The sequence below is a fragment of the Callorhinus ursinus genome, unplaced genomic scaffold (assembly GCF_003265705.2).
Source record: "Callorhinus ursinus isolate GAN/ISIS: 27379988/994484 unplaced genomic scaffold, GSC_fseal_2.0 scaffold14, whole genome shotgun sequence".
Classification (NCBI taxonomy): Eukaryota; Metazoa; Chordata; class Mammalia; order Carnivora; family Otariidae; genus Callorhinus; species Callorhinus ursinus.
The window spans coordinates 24,046,308-24,061,551 of record NW_027397076.1 but is presented as its reverse complement, the minus strand read 5'-3'; the positions used below and the strand labels follow the sequence as shown (position 1 = coordinate 24,061,551).

The window sequence follows — 15,244 nt, the reverse complement described above, 5'->3', positions numbered from 1 at the left end:
AGAAAACAGAGATTCAGGGAGGTTAAGTGACTTGCCATTTATCACACAACTGTTTTTATTTCATTTTTATGTTGTATTTGTGCCTTAGCTTTTGTGGCTAAGATAAGGCTGTTTTCAGCACAGTGACAAAATTCCAGGTACAAAAACAGCATGGTGCTTGTTACCCTTTGTACTACTTTCACTCAAACTTTGCTACAAATCTGGTAAATTGAATAAAAAGTAATTGGTAGAGCCTAATGTTGGAGTCGAGTGCTGTTCTAACCGAACTGATGGTGCAGTTGAATCAAAGCCAATGGTTGAAAGGGGCATTAGGGAGTATAAAGACTGGAATGTACTTTTCTTTAATGGAGTTCTTTCATTATTGAGGAAGTAAGAATGGCTCCCGATCCTCTTTCCTGTCTTCTTACGGTATTGTACATGAGATCAGAACAAGGATTTTGTTGTCAAACCTAAGTTTTAGAACTCTCTTTTCCTTTCTTTCTAAGTAACTTTGAGGAAGTGTATTCACTTTTGATGGAATGGTTACTATCTTACAGGGTATTGCAAGGACTAAATGGTGGTATGATGCCTATAACATTCTTCTAAGCATAGCTTCTCTGGTCCTGTGGTGATTACTGCTAATATTCGTTATTACTGGTCTTTCTCCTTTGATTTTCTTTCATATAATTTTTCATCCTCTCTCTGTCTTTTTGGTAAAACCTAAAATGTATACTAGAACAAGGAACTGTTATGGTCAATTCAAAAGACAGGGAATGAGGTGTGTGCCAGGATATATGGAAGGCTCAAAATCTATGTTCATGAAAACAAAAACAAAAAAACGATCCCACTTTTCTCCAGATGAATAAAAGCAATAACACCAAAATTAATGGCAGCTTCCAATTATTAAGTACTTATTCTCTGCAATATTTACTCTTAAGTGTTTTATATGTGTTAGCTCATTTAGTCCTCATTATAAATACTATAAAATTGTTATTACTCCCCTTTTTGGATAAGGGCATTGAGGCTCAGAGAATTAGGTAATATCCTTAACATGAATTAACTAATTTCAGAATTTATATTCAAACCCAGATATGTCTGATATTAGGCACAAATATCCTTAATAATGATCCTTAAGCATTATCATGTAGAATTCTAGAATAGAAAAATGAGATTGGAAGTTTATAAAGTTTACATCAAGACATGCTAAGCTATATGAAAACCACAACTTTCTTTGAGGCTTGGCCATACAGCCTCTACCATTGCTCTACTGTTGAGCTCAGGAAAAAATGTAATAATTTGTTAGCAAAAAAATAAGGACATTTCAAAAAGTGATGTGGGAACAATTATTTATATGAAAAAATGATTTCTCACTCTAAAACAAAGATAAAGTTAGATAGTTTAAAAGTCTCAGGGAAAAAACGTATCTATGACTTCTTTTTAGGAAAAAAAAATACGTATGATACTAGAAGAGAGAAGAATTTCTTAATCAGAAAAAACCATAAAGGAAAGGACTAATGAATTTAACTGATTAAAATAATTGTTCTATGAAAAGATACTGTAAGTAAAATAAAAATAAAAGGTAGAGAAGGTTTTTATAATACATATATAGACAGCAAAGTTTTGCTTGCAGAACATATAAAACACTGTTACAAACAAGAAAATACAACAACCTGAAATAACCTGAAAGATAGGCAACAATTATTATATCAGTTAGAATTACTTTTGGCTACAAGTGCCAGAACGTCTCAAAATAGTAGACAAAAATTCTATTTTTTCCCTCACATAAAGGAGTGACACAATAATCAATCAAGATCATCAGTAAGTAGGTCAAAGGTTGGTTGGTAATTTCACTATCATTAGGAGTCCATGGTCCTTTTACTGGGTTGCTCTGTCATCTTCCACATGTGACTTCCTAGTGTTCGAGACGGTGAATTCTGCTCTGGGAATCATATTCCCTATTTAAACCCATAAGAAGGGAAAGGGGACGAGGTGGGCAGTTTCCCTTACTGTGTGGGCATTTGCCATAAGTCAGAGACCACATTTCTGCCTAAATCTCGTTGGCCAGAAACTTGACACATGACTACTACAAACTTCTCTTAAGACTTGGAAATAAAATCTTTGTTTTGGGTAGCCATGTGCCTAACTACAAATAGAGAGCTCTATTGCTAGAGAAGTCAGCTATGGGCTGTTCCCTAGGAGGCTCTGCTAAAGATATAAACAAAAACTTCACCAAAGAGGAAACGCAGAAGGGGCATACATATTTTAAAAGATTCTCAACTTCTTGAAAAATCAGGAATTGGAAATGAAACTAAGCTGACATATCATTTCACACATATTAGGTCAGAAAAAAACTTAGAAGCCTGAAGTAGTTATGTAGTTATAGAGCAATATAAATTCTTATTATACTACTTATGGAAGTGTCTAAATTGGTAAAAACCAATTGGCAAGCAATTTGGCAATATTTATCATAGTTAAAGATGTATATAGTTTTCAAACAAGCATTTCCACTTTTAGGTATATAACCTAAGGATAACCTGGTGTGTGCTCAAGAAAACATGCTTAAGAATGCCATTGCAACATGCAACATGTATGTGGGGAGTGAGAAGGAAGGGGAGACAGAGAGACTGACTAGTATAGTCTTTTTATGTAGAGACTAAGTATAAATAAGTAGAGTTAAGCGACTGCCTTTGGCTTAGGTCACGATCCCAGGGTCCTGGGGTCGAGCTCTGCATCAAGCTCCCTGATCAGTGGGGAGCCTACTTCTCCCTCTCCCTCTGCCCCTCCCCCCTGCTTGTGTGTGCTCTCTCTCTCTCTGACAAATAAATGAAATCTTTAAAAAAACAAAATAAGTAGAAATAATTTAATTTCATTATCAGGAGAACGAACACATCTATTGTGGCATATCTATAAAATAAAATACAATATAATTGAAAATAAATTAACTAGACTTAAATATATCAATAAAGATAATCTCCCGAACAATGCTGAGTGGAAAAGGGAGCTGTGAAAGGACGCATATGTTGTGATACAACTTATATGAGGCTATTGATTATAGATCCACACAGATGTAAATAAAAGCATTTAAAAGTATATGAGAATGAAAAAAAAAAGTACACGAGGATGACAAATACCAATGTAAGCTAATGGTTACCACCTTCCAAAGCAGGAGGGAAGGGATTGAGGAAGAAGGCATAGTGTCTCCCGTTTATTTGTAATGTTTTGTTTTCTAAGCTGAGTAGTGAGTTTGTGAGAATTCATTATATTTTCCTTATACTTCCGTGTGACTGAACTATCTCATAATAATAAAAAAAATTAAGAAAGGGGTAGCTTCAGGCAATCATTAGGGAGGTAATAGATACAGGAAGAAGGGGAAAGGAATGATCCAACTATCTAACTTCCAGGTCATCTTCTCAAGTTAGAAGAAATCAGGGGATGAGTGAAGAGGTGAACTCAAGGAAAACAAATCTCTCTCTTTTCCTGTTTGAGTGCCACAGACTCCTGTTTCTGCTTGTCCTGAAATACTCAGTAAAGTGGCAATCATTGCAATAGCTAACACCATTTAAGAAGTTCCTAACATACTGTGTTCCTCAAGGCAGTATCTAATAGTGAACAAATTGGTTGCTACATGTGATATTTACTCTACCTTCTTGCGGACGGAGGTTGTTTGTAAATGTGTAGGATTGTTGTTTGCTTATCATTACCGAGAAGGGAATACTGTCTTTTAGTGTGTAGGGACCAAAGAAGCTTAATGTAGTACAGTTCAGAAATGCACAAAATGCTGGAGATTTCCTCTGCTGGTGGTGGGGTGGAGCAAGATACTGGTAGAGCTATCCTTCAATAATACAAGAAAACTGTGTGTGTGTTTGTGTGTTTATGAATCATAATAAATTTATCACCTTGGAACTTTACTATCAGAATAACAGGTACATACAGGAATAAAGAAAAAAATCCTTCCTAAACTCAAGGAAATGATTACATTCCCTTCTGCACTAGAGATGTGCATTACTAAATTTTATAGACTGGTTTCATGTCATTTGTTCACCCTGACTTCTTTTTCTAACCCTGTAAGCTTATAGTTTCTAGAGAGCTAGTTTTCACTCTTTCTTATTCAAAAGAAAAGATAAAAACAATCAAGAAGGAATATCCAAATAAACCACATATTTATTGAAAGCGTGCCGAACTGATTTTAAGTTTGTTAACCCCCCAGCGACCCCTTACATTTGCTGCCCCTCTCACTTTTTATATAACAAATGATCTTGTGATATTAACATTTAGACCAAGTGTTTAAAGACCATTCTTTGAAAGAAGCAAGAGATATTTGATTTGGAAGGTTGATTTCCTAAGTGTTGCCTGGAAGTGATCTGTATGGTCGAAAGTCTATTACTGACGCTATTAAATCTGCAGATGGAGCAATTTACATTCACTGTGGCTGCTACCACAGTGGCTGATTCTTAAATTATTTATGCAAAGAAGCGGACTGTTCTGTTCTTTATCTGAAATTATGCCAATTGCATGCCTAACAAGGCTAAACTTTTCACAGAAAATTTGGCATCTTTTTCAAGCTCGTATTTTTTATCTTATCACTAACTGTTCACAATGAGGAAGATGAATCATGATCACATAGTACAATGCTTTGCCAGACTCTTGAGAGAGTAATAACTAGAAGCTGCGATAACAGATTCCATAAGTAAAAACTAACAGGTTTATACTTTAGTCGGTAGGCTATTAAAGCTTCTTGAAGTTATAGTGCTGAATAAATAAGTTTGGGGCATTATTATTTTTGTTCAGCAGAATATTTTCTCAGTCAAAAATTTGGAGGTTTAAGACTGTCATCCAAAATCTGTTTGCTATAAAACTAATGAACTTCACGTGCCAAAGAAAACTCAGACATATCAGAGTTGAGATTTGGTTTACTAAGGGAATGGAAAGGAATATAGTCGAATTCATTTATGAGAAACGTCAAATTTTAAAAAATCGGAGTTATTTTGGACATTCGTCACTGTGCCCAAAGCAAACCAACACACGGAACATTCATGTTTGCGAGGTATTGTGTTCAGTGTTTTTTACATAAATTGTCGCACTTATCATTAGGAACTCTCTGTGTAGGAGGCATGATTGTCCAGACTCAGACTTTTGAAATGGCTCAGTCATAGCTAATAATTGAATGATCACAGAACAGAACTGGATCTCTAAGTTTTATTTTGGTACAATGGGCTTCCAGCACACAGCTTGAGAATTGTTCCTTTCTGAGGTTTTCGGAAAGGAAGTTTGATATCCTCTTTTGCATTTCTTCTTATTAACAAGATATTAATTAGAACAGGTTTTTTTCTTTGCTTACTCAAACTGGAAGTGTGGCTAGCTCTTTGCTATAAACTGTACGATCTTTCAACAAGATAACTCTGTCTAAGTTCACATCAGGAACCAAAATTCTCTGGAGAGAAAATAAATCAGAATTATGGGTATGATTGAGGAGGACTATCTTCATTTGTTTTTTCTTTTGTTCTCTTCCTATGCCAGTACCAACCTATTTCATACGAAGTGTTATACTCTAAAGCCACTTACTTTCAGCCTTCCCTCTATTTTCATTTTTAATCCCCCTGAATATCCTGACCATTTTTTGTCCAATTTATTCTCCTATGTTAAACTGAGTATTTTTCTGGGACTAAAAACAAGTAAGCAAACAAATATACCACAGGTTTGATATTCTGTAACAAAAGGAAAAAGATGTGCCTGGTTAAAATGAGAAAACACATTTAGAATTTTGGGGCAGTTTGGAATCTTGTCCACAAAATTAGGCATAGCACATGAGTGTCACATGAGTTCATATTTTTCTCCCATCCAAGTACTAACCAGGACCGACCCTGCGTAGCTTCCAAGATCAGACAAGATCGGGTGCGTTCAGGATGGTATGGCCGTAGACGAGTTCATATTTTTCTTATAGAAAGCCTTTTGATTTGTAACGATCAACTTCATAGAAGGTACAGCATATTTTGGCCAGGGGAAAACTTATGTTTACATATCGAAAACTCAGCACAACATTGTAATACAACAAGGTATGGGCATTACGTAGGATGTGCCTGTATATCAACTTTTCTTCTCTTAGGGAGTCCCCTCTGTGAGTCCCCATCCTGTGGGAGGATACCCAGCCCTACTGAACATGGAAGTGGTCATATGACTTTCTCCAGCCAAAGAAATATGGGTGGAAATGACCTGCGTACCTTCCAGGCAGAAGCTTTAAGGGCGCATGTGTGGTTTTCCGTATTGTTGTTGTTGTTTTCTCTCTGCCAAAGATCATCAATATGCCAGACAGAAAACTGTATCCTAGAAAAAGACAACATGGAGCTGAGCCTTTAACAGTCCTTGGCAAATATAAAGCTTGAGTGAAAATTAACCATTGTTGTCATAACTCACAGAGATTTTGGGTCACTTGTTACCTAACTTATTCTAGCTGATTCTAATAGTTATAATGTTTGGATGTTACTGTTTTGCATTAAAATTACTTTTCATGTCATTGTTGAGACTATTTTCGAGATAATTCTAGCTTAGGTGACCCAGTTTCTGAGTGTATTTGAGTTTTTGCTCAGACCGTTAAACAGGTTTTAAACCCACAACCAATATTGTCAAGATGATGAAATCTTCTGAAGGGACATGTTTATATTGTTTCTCATTTCTAGTGTCTTATACTCTTACTTTGACAAAGAAACTTCAGATTGATCTACTTCATTTCCACATTTGTTTCTGGTATGAGATGAAATTCATTGTTGATAAAGTTTTCTATAAGTATATAAGTGCAGAGGGGAAAGGAAAGATGGTGGAGGAGTAGGGGACCCTATTTCAACTGGTCCCCAGAATTGAGCTGGATATCTACCAGACCACTCTGAGCACCCACAAAACCAGCCTGAGATGTAAGAAGATCTGGATCTCTACAAACAGAATATCGCAGGTGGTTGGTTTCGAGGTACGAAGCGGGGAGCCGTGATTCCACGGGCGGATATCGGAGGCTAAACAGCAGCGGGAAGGTGCCTGGCCGTGGGGATCCTACACCGCCTGTGAGCGACAGCCCCACACGCTGGGGACGGGGCACAGACTCACAGACTGGTAGCGGCCGGGGAAAGGACTTTAGGGCAGACCCCCGGGGTGGAAACCCGGAGCAGCGGGGTCGCGCGTGCGATCTAGGGGCGGTTGGCGGTTTTAGAAGCACAAAGGGTAGAGATATGCCCTGACCTGGAGGCAGGACTGGGGGCGCTGTGGAGGGCCACACAACCCAGGCCACTGCAGTTTATAGCAGCACGGACAGAAACAGAAATGGTGTGGCCAGGAGAGCTCACCGAAGAACAGACGGCAATCTCTCTGCTCTGAGGCAGAGGGTTGGAAACGGTCTCTTCTGCTCTGACTTGTGGAAGAGATGCAGAAAGCCGCCAGAGAACAAAAGCCCCAAAAACTGATTCCTGCTGAGCCCATCCCCCATCACAGGGGGGCAAGGCAACTCTGCCCAAACAGGGTTGCCCGAGTAACAGCGTGGCAGGCCCCTCCCCCAGAAGACAGGCTGGGAAAACAAGAGGCCAGCAACCCTAAGGTCCCTAGAAAACAGGTGCATCTTGCTTGGGTTCTATAGAGTCCAATAATTTGGACTCTATACATTCCCTCAACCACCCATCAACAGAATGACTAGGAGGAGCCCCCAAAATAGAAAAGACTCAGAGATTATGACTTATGCTGCAGATTTACAAATGGATGCAGATATAACCAAGATGTCAGAGATGGAATTCAGCCTAGCAATTGTGAAGACAATGGCTAGAATGGAGAAATCAATTAATGACAACATAGAGTCTCTAAGGGCAGAAATGAAAGCTGGATTGGCAGAATTTAAAAATGCTATCAATGAGATCCAATCCAATCTAGATAATCTAACAGTTAGGGTAACTGAGGCAGAAGAACGAATAAGCGACCTGGAAGACAATATAATAGATAGAAAGGGAAAAGAGGAGGACAGGGAAAAACAACTCAGAATCCATGAAAATAGAATCAGAGAAATAAGTGACACCATGAAGCGTTGCAATGTCAGAATAATTGGAATCCCGGAGGGAGTGGAGAGAGAGAGAGAGAGAGAGAGAGGACTAGAAGATGTATTTGAGCAAATCGTAGCTGAGAACTTCCCTAATCTGGGGAATGAAACAAACATTCATGTCCTAGAGGCAGAGAGGACCCCTCCCAAGATCAAGGAAAACAGGCCAATACCCCGGCATGTAATAGTAAAACTTGCAAATCTTAGAACCAAGGAAACCATCTTAAGGGCAGTTAGGGGGAAGAGATTCCTTACGTACAGAAGGAGGAATATCGGAATAACGTCAGACCTCTCCACAGAGACCTGGCAAGCCAGAAAGGCCTGGCAAGACATATTCAGGGTACTAAATGAGAAGAACATGCCGCCAAGAATACTTTATCTAGCAAGGCTGTCATTTAGAATGGATGGAGAGATGCAGAGCTTCCAAGGCCGGCAGAAACTGAAAGAATATGTGACCACTAAGCCGGCCCTGCAAGAAATATTAAGGGGGGTTCTATAAAAGGAGAAAGACCCCAAGAGTGATATACAACAGAAATTTACAGGGACAATCTATAAAAACAACGTCTTCACAGGCAACATGATGACAATTAATTCATATCTTTCAATAATCACTCTCAATGTGAATGACCTAAATGCTCCCATAAAACGGCACAGGGTTGCAGATTGGATAAAAAGACAAGACCCATCCATATGCTGCCTACAAGAGACTCATTTTGAACCTAAAGATACATCCAGACTGAAAGTAAAGGGATGGAGATCCACCTTCCATGCCAGCGGACCTAAAAAGAAAGCTGGGTTAGCAATTCTTAGACAAATTAGATCTTAAACTAAAGTCTGTAATTAGAGACACAGAAGGACACTATATCATTCTTAAAGGGTCTATCCAACAAGAAGATCTAACAATTGTAAATATCTATGCCCCCAACATGGGAGCAGCCATCTACATAAGCCAACTGTTAACCAAAATAAAGAGTCATATTGATAACAATACGTTAATTGTAGGAGACCTCAATACTCCACTCTTAGCAATGGACAGATCATCTAAGCAGAAAATCAACAAGGAAACAAGAGCTTTGAATGATACACTGGACCAGATGGACCTCATAGATATTTACAGAACATTCCACCCTAAGACAACAGAATACTCATTCTTCTCGAGCGCACATGGAACTTTCTCCAGAATAGACCACATATTGGGTCACAAATCAAGTCTCAACCAATACCAAAAGATTGAGATTATTCCCTGCATATTCTCAGACCACAATGCTTTAAAACTGGAACTCAATCACAAGAAAATTTTGGCAGAAATTTAAACACTTGGAAGCTAAAGACCACTCTGCTCAAGAATGTTTGGGTCAACCAGGAAATCAAAGAAGAACTTAAACAATTCATGAAAACCAATGAGAATGAAAACACATAGGTCCAAAACCTATGGGATACTGCAAAGGCAGTCCTAAGGGGGAAATACATAGCCATCTAAGCCTCACTCAAAAAAATAGAAAAATCCCGAATTCACCAACTAACTCTACACCTTAAAGAACTAGAGAAAAAGCAACAAATGAAGCCTAAGCCACGCATTAAAAGAGAAATAATTAAAATTACAGCAGAAATCAATGAATTATAAACCAGAAACACAGTAGATCGGATCAATGAAACTAGAAGTTGGTTCTTTGAAAGAATTAATAAGATCAATAAACCACTGGCCAGACTTATCCTGAAGAAAAGAGAAAGGACCCAAATTAATAAAATTATGAATGAAAGGGGAGAGATCACGACTAACACCAAGGAAATAGAAACAATTATTAGAAATTATTATCAACAGCAGCAGTCCCAAGATGGCGACCACCATGAAGAAGGCGGCTGCAGAAGATGTCAACGTAACTTTTGAAGATCAACAAAAGATAAACAAATTTGCACGGAATACAAGTAGAATCACAGAGCTGAAGGAGGAAATAGAAGTAAAAAAGAAAACTCCAGAATTTAGGAGATGCTTGTGAGGACATCATGCTTGCAGATGATGATTTCTTAATGATACCTTATCAAATCGGTGATGTTTTCGTTAGCCATTCTCAAGAAGAAACACAGGAAATGTTAGAAGAAGCAAAGAAAAATTTGCAAGAAGAAATCGATGCTTTAGAAGCCAGAATGGAATCAATTCAGCAAGTGTTAGCGGATCTGAAAGTTCAGTTATATGCAAAATTCAGGAGCAACATAAACCTCGAAGCTGATGACAGTTAAACATTTTATAATACTTTTTTTAAATTTGTTTAATGAACTTGAATATTGTTTAAAATGATAATTTCCCTTCTTCAAATGATATGGAAAGCAAAAGTTTCTTTTTTTAAAATTTTCATTTATTTAGTGAAACTTGCCTATTTTCACGTCTTGCTTATTTATTTTATATTTTTTAAAAGAAGACAGTATTCATCTATGTATTTTGCATAACAATTCTATCAAGTGTAGGGGCTTTATGTCATGTTATTAAAATCGGTTAAGCAACCAAAAAAAAGAAGAAATTATAATCAACAACTATATGCCAATAAACTGAGCAATCTGGATGAAATGGAGGACTTCCTGGAAACCTATAAGCTGCCAAGGCTGAAACAGGAAGAAACTGACAACTTGAATAGGCCAATAACCAGTAACGAGATTGAAGCAGTGATCAAAAACCTCCCAAAAAACAAGAGTCCAGGGCCTGATGAATTCCCTGAGGAATTCTACCAAACATTCAAAGAAGGAATAATACCTATTCTACTGAAGCTGTTTCAAAAAATAGAAACAGAAGGAAAACTTCCAAACTCATTTTAGGAGGCCAGCATTACTTTAATCCCCAAACCAGGCAAAGATCCCATCATAAAGGAGAATTTCAGACCGATATCCCTGATGAATATGGATTCCAAAATCCTCAACAAAATCCTAGCTAATAGGATCCAACAATACATTAAAAGGATCATCCACCACGCCCAAGTGGGATTTCTCCCCAGGATGCAAGGGTGGTTCAACATTCGCAAGTCAATCAATGTGATAGAACACGTTACAAGAGGAGGGAGAAGAACCATATGGTCCTCTCAATTGATACAGAAAAAGGCATTTGACAAAATACAACATCCTTTCCTGATTAAAACTCTTAAGAGTTTAGGGATAGAAGGAACATTCCTCAAGTTCATAAAATCCATCTATGAAAAACCCACAGCGAATATCATCCTCAGTGGGGGAAAAGCTGAGAGCCTTTCCCTTGAGGTCAGGAACACGTCAAGGATGCCCACTCTCACCACTATTGTTCAACATAGTACTAGAAGTCCTAGCAACAGCAATCAGACAACAAAAGAAATAAAAGCTATTTGAATTGGCAAAGAAGAAGTCAAACTCTCTCTTTTTGCAGACGACATGATACTTTATGTGGAAAACCCAAAAGACTCCACCCCCAAATTCCTAGAACCCATACAGCAATTCAGTAATGTGGCAGGATACAAAATCAATACACAGAAATCAGTTGCTTTCTTATACACTAACAATGCAACTGTAGAAAGAGAAATTAGAGAAATGATTCCATTTACAATAGCACCAAAAACCATAAGATACCTTGGAATAAACCTAACCAAAGAGGTAAAGGATCTATACTCTAGGAACTACAAAACACTCATGAAAGAAATTGAAGAAGACATAAAAAGATGGAAAAATATTCCATGCTCATGGATCAGAAGAATAAACATTGTTAAAATGTCTATGCTACCCAGAGCAATCTATACCTTCAATGCCATCCCGATCAAAATTCCAATGACATTTTTCAAAGTGCTGGAACAAACAATCCTAAAATTTGTATGGAACCAGAAAAGACCCCGAATCGCCAAGGAAATGTTGAAAAAGAAAAACAAAGCTGGGGGCATCACGTTGCCCAATTTCAAGCTATATTACAAAGCAGTGATTACCAAGACAGCATGGTACTGGCACAAAAACAGACATATAGACCAATGGAACAGAATAGAGAATGCAGATATGGACCCTCAACTCTATGGTCAAATGATCTTTGACAAAGCAGGAAAAAACATGCAATGGAAAAAAGACAGTCTCTTCAATAAATGATGCTGGGAAAATTGGAAAGCCACATGCAGAAGAATGAAACTCGACCATTCTCTAACACCATTCACAAAGATAAACTCAAAGTGGATGAAAGATCTCAATGTGAGACAGGAATCCATCAAAATCCTAGAGGAGAACATAAGCAGTAACCTCTTTGACATCGCCCACAGCAACTTCTTTCAAGACATGTCTCCAAAAGCTAGTGAAACAAAAGCAAAAATGAACTTTTGGGACTTCATCAAGATAAAAAGCTTCTGCACAGCAAAGAAAACAGTCAACAAAACAAAGAGGCAACCCACAGAATGGGAGAAGGTATTTGCAAATGACACTACAGATAAAGGGCTGGTATCCAAGATCTATAAAGAACTTCTCAAACTCAACACCCACAAAAACAAGTAAGTCAAAAAGTGGGCAGAAGATATGAAAAGACACTTCTCTGAAGAAGACATACAAATGGCTAACAGACACATGAAAAAATGTTCATCATCATTAGCCATAAGGGAAATTCAGATCAGAACCACATTGAGATACCACCTTACACCAGTTAGAATGGCAAAAATGGACAGGGAAAGAAACAACAAATGTTGGAGAGGTTGTGGAGAAGGGGGAACCCTCTTACACTGTTGGTGGGAATGCAAGTTGGTACAGCCACTTTGGAAAACAGTGTGGAGGTGCCTCAAAAAGTTGAAAATAGAGCTACCCTATGACCCAGCAATTGCACTCCTGGGTATTTACCCCAAAGACACAGATGTAGTGAAAAGAAGGGCCATATGCACCCCAATGTTCATAGCAGCAATGTCCACAATAGCCAAACTGTGGAAAGAGCCGAGAGGCCCTTCAACACATGAATGGATAAAGAAGATGTGGTCCATATATACAATGGAATATTACTCAGCCATCAGCAAGGATGAATACCCAACTTTTACATCAACATGGATGGGACTGGAGGAGATCATGCTAAGTGAAATAAGTCAAGCAGAGAAAGTCAATTATCATATGGTTTCACTTATTTGTGGAACCTAAGGAATAGCATGGAGGACATGAGGAGAAGGAAGGGAAAAATGAGGGGTGGGGGAATCGGAGGGGGAGACGAACCATGAGAGACTATGGACTCTGAGAAACAAACCGGGTTTTAGAGGGGAGGGAGGAGGGGCGATGGGTTAACCCAGTGGTGGGTATTAAGGAGGGCATGTACTGCATGGAGCACTGGGTGTTATACGAAAAGAATGGATCATGGATCACCACATCAAAAACTAATGATGTATTGTATGGTGACTAACATAACATAAATAAGAGAAAAAAAAGGATATAAGTGCATTTACACATCTTGGTTTATTCACTATCTCAATAACAAAACTTGTCTCACTTTATTCCCAGAAGCAAAAATTTTTGGTGAAGAATAAACTAGAACTAGTACATTTATACATGAAATTATATAATTTCTGGGCAATTAATAAATATTTGATCACCAGCTGTCTCCTCATTGTTTACAGGAAACATCATTAACTGTTTGAGTGTATAAAATTTCATTGCTCTTAACTTTCGAGTGGCAACCAAGAGTTCCCATATGGGAAAGGTTTTGATAGCAAGTTATTCCCAATTTCGAGTGTCTGCCCTTATAATTTTGACTTGATTCTCAAAATTGAAACTATCTTATTTTCTCTGACTCCAAAGTTTATTTTAATTGGTAGTTCATATGTACTGCCTTTGATATACCTAAGTGCCTGAAGAACGGTCTACCTTTTCGGGGTGACTAACATGGACATCCCAAGAGAATTTTGTATATGCCAAAGAGATTATATTTCAGACCTCAAAACTTCAATTTGGGTAAAAAAAAATCTGTGTAGGTTTTTCTGCTATGAAGTAAAAGAATAATCAAGATGTTCTCATTTTTTAATGATGTGGATATAGAGATAGATGATAGATAGATATCCATTTCAAATGGATTTATATTGCCTTGTTAAAAATTTTCAGTTAGGACCATCAGTTTAGAACTATTTAGGATATTTGTCTTGATTTATACTCTACGTTAGAGAAGATGGTGATGAAGACTTGTAATTGATAAATGGAGTGGCAGAGACAGACTTTCAATCTGAGGATCATATTTTTTATTAATGACACCCTACTTTTTACTAATGTAGACTCTATGTTGTCTCTTCTTATTTTTACATATTAGAGGTAAATAACACTTGTATTCTATAAGCAATTGCTTTTCATTTTGAACATCATAGAAGGTTAGAGCTAGAAGAGTTAGTGTTTATCTGGCCGAATCCCCTCTGTAACTGAGGTACTGAGTGACTTGCCAAGTGTCGCAAGCCCAGTTAGGGGGAGAACTAGGAGGCCTGGCTCTCAGTTCAGTGCTCATTCTCCTCTGTTATTAACCTGTGCCCCGGTACAGGTTGAGAAATTTAAAAATAATTATTGTTTGCATTTGGGTAGGTGCAGGAGGAGTGTTTCTGGAGGAAAGTAGAATATATAAGGAAATAGGAAATTTGTTGTTGCACTTGACTGTCAATGAGAAAAGCAACTTGGCCGTGGGTTGTAAGAAATCGTATTCTACGTATGCAAATATGACTTGTAAGTGATAGAAGGGACGGGGTCAGGAGGGACAGGGGAGTTTCTTGGCCACAAAACTGCAGTGACTCTTTGAGAGAAAACATAAAGTGGCATGCATAGACCTGTGTCTAGGGCTGCCTATCCAAAAATATTGTGATGTACACAGATTAGAAAGAAGCAATCCAGGCTAGCTATGTCAATCTGACCAGAAATAGAAAAAGACTAGAATTTTTTTAAAAGTAACTCTAGATCCCAAGGTAAATCATATTTTAAAAATCCAAAATCCAAAATCATAGGAATCCTTGCATTTAGAATGAATCTAGAGATACAGTGAAGTGTTATTTTTTTCGTACCCAAACACTTGACTAAATGGCCCCGTCTAGAGAGTTGTAAGTTGGTTTGTTCCCCGACCTTTAACATTGGAATAAAAATATACACTTTATGTACTTTCCAGGGCCCTTGGGAGGTCAGGATGAGCTAATATCTGAGATGGTTAGGAAAAAGGTAAAAATACAGGTAAATTTTAAGTTCCCGTTTTGTAAATAACTGAGTATGGAGTACTTT

At 37.9% G+C, this 15,244-nt stretch overlaps 1 long non-coding RNA gene and 1 pseudogene across 3 annotated transcripts in view; both read left to right on the top strand.

Moving 5' to 3' along the window:
- The window catches only part of LOC112831949 (uncharacterized), a 194,619-nt gene that overhangs the window by 72,963 nt on the left and 106,412 nt on the right, over window positions 1-15,244 (top strand). The gene's annotated exons all lie outside the window — the stretch shown is intronic.
- LOC112831034 (prefoldin subunit 4 pseudogene) lies at window positions 9,880-10,282 on the top strand (annotated as a pseudogene).